We start from the raw sequence: 12,994 nt of genomic DNA on the forward strand, positions 1-12,994 counted from the left end.
CGCTTTCTCTAATGTGTGTCATGGTATTTGTCCAAAAATAAATATTTGGTACACGCTTGTTTTAATTGACGAGACGTGAGAACATATGGAAGAGCCTCTTTTCTAAGACATTACTAAACAAACAATAGGAATCCTAGTATTCAGGACATTACAATTTCTATCGAAAAATTTCATCATACTTTGTTATTTCATTTCAAGAAAAGAAAAAAAAAAATATGAGTAATAAAATCAATCAATTTCTATACTTTTTTTTTATGAGACGTGATTCGTACTAAAGAAGAAATGTGAAAATTACCATTAGAAGACATGTAAAAATGACCATTAGAACCAAGTCATACCATTGATGCCATCAAATGATTCAAATCCATTGTTTTTATTTTGGTTGTTTCGTAAAATAAATGGATGTTATTTTGATTGGTTAGGAAAGATGAATTAATATTGATGTGATTAAGTTTAGTTTGAAGTTTTAGAGAATGTTCTTAAATTTGGCTTAATGAAAACTATAATTTTGTCAATTGAATAATTATAAATTTTAAATTGAGGTCCCTACGTACAATTCAAGGGTGAAACTCAAAGTTTTTTTTTTTTTTTTTTTTTTTTTGATTTAGGGGCAAACTCGTATTTTGCATTAAAAAAATGTATAATGTTTTTAAAATAAACTCATGAACGAATTTTCTAATGTGTCATGGCACATCTCCAAAAAGTAACACTTGCTCTTTAAATTTTAAAATCCTGTGCAAATTTTAAAATAAACCCATTAAGCTATTTTATAATATGCTTAACAATATTTCTGCAATGCATAACATTTGGTACGCATTTGTGCTTGAATAGACAGGAATCACTGGATTCAAGTCAACAAGTGATATCTTAAAACTGTTTTATTGTATTATTATAATTTCCCTGATAATAATAAAATAAAATAAAAAACTGTTTTATTATAAAATAATTATATTAAAAAAAAATACTATACAGTTCTAGTTTTGGGATGACGTATTAATTAGAATTGGGGTTAAATTTACTTTGAAACTTTAGATTATATCCTTAAAAACTCGAATTAAATACAACTTTAGATGTTTATTTTATTCAACAGTTTAATAAACTTGACAAAATTTCAAATCAAGTCCTCAAAATTTATCTCAAGACAAAGAAAATAATTAATTAGGATAACAATACATGGAAATGGAGCTTAAAGTTGTAAAACACATTTAAACTTTATCGTACTAATACACCTTAGGAATTCTAGTATTAAGGACATTACAATTTCCATTAAATTTCTTCATCGGATGAACTATGAGTTAAAATTAACGTTAAATTTAAGTTGAATTTTAGATAATTTTTTTAAACTTGGCTTAAAGAAATCTGTGAATTTTTTTCAATTTAATAATTAAATTAAATTTGTAAAATTTCAACTGAAGACCCCAAAATTATGGGATGAAATTCAAATGTGTCATATAATTTAGGATCCAAACTCATATTTTGAAGAAAAAAAACGTACGGATTTTAGGAAATGGACGCATCAATGTAGTTTCTAATATTTGTTATGACATGTCTCAAAAAATAATATCCAGTACATACTTATCTATATCTATATAATAATAACCAATAGCCAAAACGTTTGACTTTTTATTGACCACTTCTCATTATGCCACGTGACTACATAAATTAATGCCACATCTACCATTAAAAACATAGAACAATGTATCTTTTCATTTGGTGCTTATACAAACCATTTCAGTACAATTTTTTGCTAATGTTGGTGTTCAGTTGCATTGTTCCAGCAGGTAGTTATAAATTTTACATATATCCTAAGAAATTTTAGTTTATATTTCTTGAGACAAAACTCAAAAACTTCAAGTTAATTCTGATTCTTCACCCTCTCTCTCTATGTACGGTGGAGAACCTTTGGTTATCACAAATATATTTTTGGGAGGTTTTAACGCTATATTCCATTATAGGTTTTTTGTTTTATTATTTGGGTTTTAAAATCTTCCTCCACAAACCCTAGAGGTAGGTGTTTCACAAACCCCAAACGCATGCAACATAGTAAGTCCACTTTCTTCTTTAGCGTATATTGTTAGGTTTAGTGTTTCGTGTGGACTATAATTCATCAATTTTCTCACCTTTTGATATCTTAGAAAGTGTTAAATTGCTTTTTCGATTAGGTTTTTGTGCGTGGCATATGGGAGACACTTTGTAACCATTCTAATTGGATATTTTTATTGTAAAAAATTAGACAATGATAGGCTTAATTATGTGAATTTGACCTTACAAGAGAGGTTTGTATTTTTCATGGTTTTCTGAAGTTCTATGGATTATATAATATTTATTTGTTTTAACTGTTGTATGAAAAGGAAAGATGTTCCTTATAATACTTGAACGACGTCTTGAAAAAAAGTCTTCAACTCCTTGCTACAAGAAATACAAACACCAAGATGATGCTATTAAAAATTCGGTTGGCCCTCTCTTTTCAAAATATTTTAATTTTTTCCTTCTTTTTCTATTTTGTCGTTTCTTATAAGGTTTTTAATTGTTTCGAATTTAATTTCTATTCTTATATATGTTTGAATCATATTATGAAGGTTTATGTGAATTATTATTGAGGATATTTTCATGACTCTTGGTACTCTTATTGGGGACACTGTTAACAAATCTTGTAAAAAGATTTCAAAAATTTTTTTTTTTCATTTGTGTATTATGTTTTTGTAGCAAAGATTTGATTCTCAGCTGGGCATTCTAATTTGTGGAAATTTAATGCTCTTTTTGTCTACAAGAATTTTCAATACTATTCTATTACTTGAATGCTATTTTCTTATCAAGTGGTGTTGTTGCTGTTGTGGACCAATTCACATGGTCCTATTCTTTGATCGGGTTTACAATTGAGGTACACTAATAAAAAATCTTGTGTGTGGAAGATTTCAATTTTTTTTCTTTTTTTCATTTGCATATTATGTTTTAGTCGTAGGACTCCTAAGTTGAGCAAAGAAATATGTAGATACAACATTGTTGCTACTGTTAAGGATCCAATTAATCACCCGTTAAAATTAAATTATACCCAACTTTTGATTGATGGGTAGTGTGTCGATGCCGTATCAATTAAGACTTCCCAACATTCATGGACTTATTAGTAACGCCAATGAATTCTTACTCAAATGTACTTCTTCCTTTCATATGGATAGTAGGTAAACCTACTATTCAAAACTAAGTGAAGTATTGAATCCATATATATTTTCACTATATTTATAACTTCATTTTTTCTAGACAATGTTAAACTTTTATATATATATGATATGGCTATTTGATATTGGATCTTAGGACAGGGGATGTGATTGCTCATGATCTTAAAGGTGATACTGAATATATAAATCGAGCAATTGCTACTTGGTACTTAAAATTGCATGTTTGGGAGAATTATGCTAGAGGCATTATGTTAATCATTATGTTTTAAACATAAAATTGATTGAAAATTTCATAATGGCTTAACTTCCGTGCATCACACGGGTTAGCGATTAGTATTAATTAATTGATGAGACATGAGTCACACACTAAGAAGACACACAGGTTTTTAAATTATATCATATTTTAATATATAAAAATGTTGCATGTTATCTTTTTAAAAATGAAATCATAAGATATTTTGATTATTTTTTTATATTCATTGTGATTTCTTTAAGAAATAGCATTTGGTACATATTTGTTATTGATTTGAGGAGATGTGGGTCGTACTACTAAAATGATAGCAAGTGAGAATAGAGAAGTGTTACGTTCATAATATTTTCACAACAAATTTAAAGTGGTAAGTTGTAATTAGTTATAATTTGAATTTACCACTTAAATTACTTTTTTTTACCAACCAGTAACATCTAATAAAATCTTGCAACTTAAGATTTGTTGTTAAAGTGTTATAAAAATATTATGGGCATAGAATTTTTTTTTTTTTTTTTTGTGGGGATAATATTTGTTCAACTGATAAAATTGAAAGTGTCACACTATTAATGCTACTAATATGTAACCCATGCTTACGCATGGAAATAATGAATTGTAGTGGTACTATTGATGTTAGCTTGGATTATAAAACATATAAGATATTAGTTCGACCTGGACATTTTGAGGTACTAAAATAGTTTTTCTTTACAACTTTCATGAAATTGGTTATGTCAAGTTTCTCATTACCCTGCTATTATGTATATAATTTTGAAAATCACTATTGGATACTACATATACAATATCAATTCACAATCATTGTCCATGAAATTCTACTAAATACAACACAAAATAAAAGAATAAATTGGTCTAATAGTATCTCCTAAATTGAATGGAGATAGGTGCATGGGATCATTCAACTCAATTACAATATGTTACATTCAATATCCTAGCAAACAAAATATTTGAAGAGAAACGGTACAAAAATTTACTTATTAGTTCAAATAAAAAATCACAATAAAAATCTAAACAATTTAACTTGTATAAAGAACTAACAAAAGCAAAATCCAATTTTGATTGTAATCCAATTATATATTATCTACTTAATAATGGACCGTATATAGTCATGATATATTACATAAATGACTTATAGATTTGAATTATTTTTAGTTACATAAAAAAAAATGGCTCATAAATATAAAATCATTCAAGCTCTCTCTTTCTCTAATTTTATATATAGAGTTAGATATATGATTAGGTTTTTTATAGTTTATTTATATTTCACTCATCGTTTTCTACACTGAATTAACTCACTTGACACAAAATTTTAAAAACTTTGATTAAATGAGACATGTGATGCAAAATTATACTCTAATTAAATTCCAATTTTTACACTGAATTAACTACTTTGGCACAAAAATTTAAAAACTTAGATTAGATGGGACACGTGGTGCAAAAGTAAACTCTAATCGAATTCCAATTTGAAATCTAATTGGATTTTCTCTCAGTTTTGGCCTAATATATATATATATATATATATATATTGTGGGGCCCGGCCCAGAAATAATGGGCTATTCCAAATTCAGACCCGTCCGAGGAGCGTCCTGTCCGAAGAAAAACCACATATGAAGCATTACTCGATCCCAATAACGCCAAGGAAACCTGTCCGAGGAGTAACTCCTCCTCGGACATCACGAAGCCCAGACGAGGAACTCTCCCCAGCCATTTGAGTTCATCCTCCCAACATATAAAATGAATAAAATCCAAAATATCTCATGGAAAGCTACCACCACATTAATTGCGTCCCAACCACCCTCTTGACCGCATTAATGAGGAAAAGACCCCTGAACAGTACCACCTTGGCCTCTGCAACTCACAAAGGGAGTGATGAGGGCGTCTGATGGGACAGGTGCTCAAGTAGATACTTAGATGATCAACAGGTGTAAGGTTGAGATGAGAGGAGGAGAACTATATAATGTAGTGGAGTCCCTCAAAGAAGGGGACGGAAAAAACTGTATTAAGAACTGAAGAAATAGAATCATACAGGAGAGATCCATTCTTGTGTTTTTATTTTGCAAACAATACTGTCCATGTATCAGACCGAATAGGTTCACTGAGGCTAAGTTCTTTGATCCATCCTCTACAAATATTTATTGTGGGTTGCGCTTTGGGCCAAGGCCTGATCAATAGAAGTTGGGCCAGGAAAATCGTGCAACCACAATTGGCGCCGTCTGTGGGAAGAACTAAGGCATCAGCTAGTGCAACGGTCGAGCATGGCAGAACTAGGTCCGCACCAGGAGGATCCTCACCAAGCTAACTCCCAACGGACACAACCCGCCGAGTCCCAGAGGCAAAATAACCCAACCAACCCAGGCGGCAGGGGGAATCGTGAGGGAAATGTGCATACTATCCGAACGAGCCAGAGTCACACTCAGATAGGAAGTCACGTGTCTCAGAGGCGAAATAGTCACCAGGCCATGCAGCGAGAGATAGATGACCTAAAAAGGAAGTTACGACGTGTGCAGCGAAGACGATCTCCCTCTGACTCAGGCGAGTCTTCTAATGCGGAGGACGCGAGTTACAGACAAAGGTCAAGGACCCCCCCAAGTGAAACCTTTTCTTACGAAAAGGAACCACGCCCTGTACGAAAGTATGAGAGCCCATCCAGCAAAGGTTCGGGGAACGACGCCATGAAGAAGGCGCTGGATCAGGTCTCAAGGTCACCCTTCACGAATAGAATCGAAGGGGCTAAGCTGCCAAGACGCTTCAACCAACCGGTGTTCGCCATCTATAACGGCAGAGCAGACCCGGTAGAGCACGTGAGTCAGTTTAACCAGAAAATGGCGATTTATTCGCAAAACGAAGCCCTAATGTGCAAAATCTTCCCATCCAGCTTGGGATCGATGGCAATGAGGTGGTTCAACAGCCTGAAGACAAACTCCGTAGGCTCCTACAAGCAGTTCACTCAAGCTTTTTGCTCCCGTTTTATTACAAACACCAGAGTCCCTCGACCTCTCAGTTCGCTACTATCCTTATCCATGCACCAAGGAGAAACCCTGAAAGTGTACTCGGATAGGTATTGGGAGGTGTATAACGATTTGGATGACAACCATGATAATGTTGCTATTAGCACATTCAAAAGCGGTCTCCCCACCGAGCATGGCTTAAGGAAATCCCTCACCGGAAAACCAGTTACTGACGTCCAACAGCTAATGGATAGGATCGACAAGTACAAAAGAGTAGAGGAAGATCAGCTGCAAGGGAGGGGAAAGGAGAAGGTTATCCCCCCCAAAGCAAATGATTTCAGGTCGAAACGTCACAATCCTGGTCAGCCAATGAGAGATTTTCCGCGACAGGCTGGGCAGAGCAACCCGCAAACAGTGAATGCCGTATTCAGAGAGCCAGTACAACAGGTACTGGAGAAAGTAAGGGATGAACCCTATTTCAGGTGGCCGGGAAAGATGGCTGGAGACCCTTCCAAACGTAACCAGAACCTGTACTGCCACTATCATCAGGACCATGGGCATACTACTAAGGACTGCAGGAATCTGTGGAATCACCTAGATCAATTGGTCCGAGAAGGAAAGTTACGTCACCTGCTGCACCCATCGAGCGGCCATCCTGGCCAAGCAACACAAGAGCCTCGAAGGGACGTGTCTTTAAGACCCCCCACCGGGACGATACATGTCATCCTCGCTGCACCAGGAAGAACTGGGCCACCCATCCCCAGGGTATTTGCTGTTGATCGGCTCCCTCCGAGGACAGGCAAAGGGAGCCCAAAAGGTCGAAAAAGGGAAGCTCTTTGATACTGGGATTCTCGGATGAGGATAAGAGAGGAACTGTTCAACCTCACGATGATGCCTTGGTGGTCACATTGCGGATTAGGGGCTTCGATGTGAAAAGGGTGTTAGTAGACTCGGGAAGTGCGGTGGAGATAATGTACCCTGACCTATACAAGGGGCTGAACTTGAAGCCGGAAGATTTGACAGCTTACGACTCCCCCCTTCTCAGCTTCGAGGGAAGGATTGTTACGCCAAATGGGCAAATCCGACTACCCGTACAGACTGGGGCGGAAGTGGTGGAGGTGAATTTTATCGTGGTCGACGCTTATTCACCCTACACCGCGATAGTTGCAAGGCCATGGATCCACGCCCTAGAGGTCGTGACCTCCACACTTCACCAAAAAGTAAAATACCCATCTAGAGGACAAGTAGAAGAGATCCGAGGAGATCAGGCCGTGGCCAGGAAGTGTATGGTGGCCGCCATTTTACATCGGCCCTTAGTCGAGTCCTCGGTCCCAGAGAGCTTATAGCAACCAGCCTCCTCGGCAAGACAAGACGATGGGATGGCCGAGGAGATAAGGTGTGAAAGTTTAGATAAGATTGCTGTCAACGATGACCCGGAGAAGTTCTTTCAGGTCGGCTCCGAATTGCCCTCTCAAGAAAAGGAGGAACTGGTCGGATTTCTCAGAGAAAATGTCGACGTATTCGCATGGGACGCCTACGACGCCCCGGGAGTTGATCCTAGCCTCATTTGTCACCACCTGAACGTCAACCCCTCTTCCACTCCGAAGAAGCAGCCACCCCGACGCCCTTCAAAGGAACACGCTAGTGCCGTAAGGGACGAAGTGGCAAAATTGAAAAGAGCAAGGGCTATCAAAGAGGTCTTTTATCCCGAATGGTTGGCGAACACGGTGGTGGTAAGGAAGAAGACAGGGAAGTGGAGGGTCTGCGTGGACTTCACGGACCTGAACAAGGCGTGCCCCAAGGACCCATTCCCCCTACCCCGAATCGATCGATTGGTGGATGCAACCGTGGGGTACCCTCGAATGAGCTTCCTGGACGCCTTCCAGGGCTATCATCAGATACCCCTTACGCTAGAGGACTAAGAGAAAACGGCTTTCATGACGCCCATCGGAAATTATCATTATAAGGTGATGCCGTTCAGGCTAAAGAACGCGGGCTCAACCTACCAAAGGATGATGACTCAGATGTTTGAGCCACAACTGGGCAAGATCATTGAGGTTTATATAGACGATATGGTTGTGAAGAGTAAAAAGGTGTCCGAGCACGTGAAAGACCTCGGAATAGTCTTCGCTATCTTAAGGGAGCACCGGTTGCGGCTGAATGCCTCCAAATGTTCATTCGGGGACGGGTCTGGGAAACTCCTAGGGTACATGGTCACCCACAGGGGAATAGAAGTAAGTCCCGACCAAATCAAAGCCATCAACAGCCTACAGACTCCTCGGAATCCGAAGGAGGTGCAGAAGCTCACTGGCATGATTGCGGCATTAAACTGGTTCATATCGCGATCGGCGGATCGATGTCGGCCTTTTTACCTCCTGATAAACAAGTGGAAAGATTTCGAATGGTCGGAGGATTGCGTTCAGGCTTTCCAGCAGTTTAAGGACTACCTGTCCCGACCACCCATCATGTCCAGTCCTGAGGCAGATGAGGTGCTGTTTGCCTACATCGTCGTAGCTCCCCACGCTGTAAGCCTGGTACTAATACGGGATGATAATGGGGTGCAGCGACCGGTGTACTATGTGAGCAAATCACTACATGAGGCCGAGGTGCGATACCTACCTTTAGAAAAGGCAATTCTGGCGATAGTGCATGCAACCCGAAAGCTTCCTCATTACTTTCAGGCGCATACGGTCATCGTTCTAACTCAGCTTCCCCTTCGAGCCATGCTTCGAAGCGCTGACTACACAGGAAGGATCGCCATGTGGAGTGCTCTTTTGGGGGCCTTTGATATTAAATATATGCCCAGACCCTCCGTCAAAGGACAGGTCCTCGCAGACTTGGTAGCGGAGTTTGCTGAGCCCTCTATAGAAACAATGACCGAGAAGAAAGACCTGGGTGGAAAATTGGTTGGCGCAATTTCAACAGGGGGGACCATGCATTGGAAGGTCTACGTGGATGGTGCGGCCAACCAGAGAGGATCAGGAGTTGGGATAGTTTTAATATAGCCAGACGGCGCTGCCATTGAAAAATCGTTAAAACTCGGATTCTCGGCTACGAACAATGAAGCCGAATACGAAGCCTTACTTCAGGGGATGGCGATGGTTCAAAGATTGGGTGGAAGAATAATAGAAGCATTCTCGGACTCCAGATTAGTGGTCAGACAAGTGATGGGCGAGCTGGAAGCTCGAGATACTAGGATGCAAGAGTATCTGGGACAAGTCAAACGGCTACAGACGAGTTTTGAATCCTTTAGTCTGACGCACATTTCCAGGAGCGTAAACACCCATGCAGACTCGCTGGCCACTCTCGCCACGTCCTCGGCGCATAATCTGCCGCGAATGATCCTTGTTGAAGATCTATCGCAGGCAAGTCCCATCCGCGGAAACCCGGCTCAAGTCCATCAGATCAGAAAAAGTCCCAGCTGGATGGACCCCATAAAGAGCTTCCTCCAAAACGACATCTTACCGGAGGAAAAACTGGAAGCCGAGAAGATACGTAGGAATGCTCCTCGGTTCTGGCTATCAGAGGACCACAAACTATATCGACGCTCTTACTCTGGACCGTACCTACTCTGCATACATCCAGAAGAGTCCGAGTCTTTACTTGAGGAGTTACACGAGGGGATTTGCGGAAGCCACACAGGAGGAAGGTCGCTGGCGCACAGGGCACTCACCCAAGAGTACTGGTGGCCGAACATGCAAAGAGAGGCCCAAGAATACGCTAAGAAGTGCGACCAGTGCCAAAGATTCGCCCCGAATATCCACCAACCCGGAGGGGTTCTCAACCCCCTCTCTAGCCCATGGCCGTTCGCACAATGGGGCCTTGATATAGTCGGACCTTTCCCCAAAGCTGCGGGGAACAAGCGATACATAATAGTCGGAACTGATTACTTCACTAAATGGGTGGAAGCTGAACCCTTGGCCAACATTAGGGACGTGGACGCCCAAAAATTCATCTGGAAGAACATCATCACCCGCTTCGGGACTCCGCGTACACTCATTTCCGACAATGGTCTGCAGTTTGACAGTAGGAACTTTAGGGAGTATTGCCGCGAGTTTGGAATCATTAACCGATATTCCACCCCCGCCTACCCTCAAGGAAATGGGCAGGTCAAGGCCGTGAACAAGGTCATAGTGAACGGACTGAAGAAGAGACTGGACGAGGCAAAGGGGAGATGGGTAGAAGAACTCCCCCACGTCTTATGGACTTATCAGATGACGCCACGACGATCGACCAGTGAGACCCCTTTCTCGATGACTTATGGGGCTGAGGCCGTGCTCCCGATCGAGAACAACTTTCCCACACTAAGGTCTAGATCGTTTACCCCAAACGATAACGACGAGTTATTGGAACGGAGTCTGGACCTAGCTGAAGAAAGTAGGGAAAAAGCGATGATTCATATGGCCTATTATCACCAGAAGCTGAGACAAGGGTATGATGCTAACGTCAAACTGCGGCCTCTGGGTCCAGGTGATCTCGTGATGAGGAAGATTATTGGCAGCGCAAAGAACCCCTCTTGGGGCAAGTTGGGGCCCAATTGGGAAGGACCATACCGTGTCACATCCGTGGCCGGAATAGGCGCCTACTACCTAAAAGATTTGGATGAAAAAGTTGTACCTCGACCATGGAATGTAAATAACCTCAGAAGATATTGTTATTAATGAGAATGGCTTAGCATACGTTTTCTTTCATGACTATCCGCTGCTTGCTGGTCTACTGACAACTATTCATAAGTTTTAAACAGATCCTAAGTCCTGCATGGCTCCTCGGACCACAGACTTAGGGGAAATTAATACTTAAGGCAACTATTCATAAGTTTTAAACAGAACCTAAGTCCTGCATGGCTCCTCGGACCACAGACTTAGGGGAAATTAATACTTAAGGCAACTATTCATAAGTTTTAAACAGAACCTAAGTCCTGCATGGCTCCTCGGACCACAGACTTAGGGGAAATTAATACTTAAGGCAACTATTCATAAGTTTTAAACAGAACCTAAGTTCTGCATGGATCCTCGGACCACAGACTTGGGGGAAATTAATGCTTAGGGCAACTATTCATAAGTTTTAAACAGAACCTAAGTCCTGCATGGTTCCTCGGACCACAGAGTTAGGGGAAATTATTACTTATGATAGATTGGGAGATTATTACTTAAAGGAAATCATTTTAATGCGTGCGCACAGTCTAGCACCATCGCAACCCTCAAATGCGCAGCCCAAAAACCCATTTTATTTTGACCGTTTACCTATATCTACATCGTTGCAAATGTTTAAAAAAGAGCGCTACTGACATACATCCATAGTAAGCAAAACGAACATTTTATATTAATATTCCGAGTACATTAGAAAGAGAGGTCCTTACAAAAGAATGGAAAAATAAGACGACTCTCATTCAAAAAAAAAAAGAGAGTACAAAGATCAAAAGCCTAAAAGGCTAAGCCTTAGCAGGAGGATCTTCTTTCTGCTCGGGCTGAGGAGGAGGAACCTCGATGGTAGAGTCTGCGGCAGGATCCTTCGCCATATCAGGCACAAGGACGGCATTAGGCACCGCCAGGTCCTGCTCTGAAGCGACTTGGGCGTCATCAGGATTCTCTCGGATCTCCTAAGGATAGAAGATGCTCTCGGGCAGTCTTAGTGCCGAATCCGCAGGAACTCCTGCAACATCGAGAGCATGAGCCCATGAAATACTGCAGTAATCCCTGCACACCTCGGGGATCTCCTCGGATAGCCTGGCCTCCGTCTCTTCGGCCCCGAGCTGGCGAGCAGCATTCTTCTCGGCCTCAGTAGCCTCTCGGATCAGCTGGGCCTCCTCTTTGACCCACCTCAGCTCATCCTCAACTTTTTACAGGGCAGTCTTGAGATCCTGCACTGCCTGCCTCTCGGTGGCGAGGTTAATCTGTGTCGAGTACAGCTCTTTGCGCTGGTCCTCTGCCTGGGTCTCGGCACTCTTCAAATCAGCCTCTGCACTTTTGCGCCGGTTCTCCGACTCCTTAAACTCGTCCGTGAGTTTAAGATGATCGTGCTTGAGGGACCCCAAGGTTTTCTCCATCTCCGTCCGAGCCTGGGTCTCAGCCTCAGCCCGACTACGGTTATCACGGCAAAACTCCTCAGCCACGAACACCTGCTGAGTAATCTACGAACGAAACAAGATTGTTTTAAAAAAAAAAAATCTAACTGGGGTAAGTAAATTAATAAAACAGTAAAAGGATTACTTTCCATCGCGAGATCCCTTTTAAGGGATAGGAAGAGCTCAGGCTAAGAGAACCGCCTATAGGCCTCCATGTCCCGAGGAAGGAGTAGGGGTTGCTCTAAGGCATCCGCCACATACCCTGCCCGGCCTCGGTTATACTCTCGGACCGAAGCATTGAAAGGGATGGCAACCCCATCCAGCTCCAACTTGGGGTTCCATGCACGAGGGGTAGCGCGCACTTCAGCAAGGTTCTTCTCATCCCGGCTCTCCGAGGAGTTACCCTTTCTGCTCCTTGGCGCCCGTGTGGTTTTTTGCTGCTTGGTCGGCTGGGCAATCACCTCACCTTCCTTAGGAGTGTCAACCGGCCTTTTCTTCCTCAGGTCCGGATTAACCTTAAGGCCAGGGTCCGAGACGCCCTGAG

This window comes from Quercus robur, chromosome 5 (genome assembly GCF_932294415.1).
Source record: "Quercus robur chromosome 5, dhQueRobu3.1, whole genome shotgun sequence".
Classification (NCBI taxonomy): domain Eukaryota; kingdom Viridiplantae; phylum Streptophyta; class Magnoliopsida; order Fagales; family Fagaceae; genus Quercus; species Quercus robur.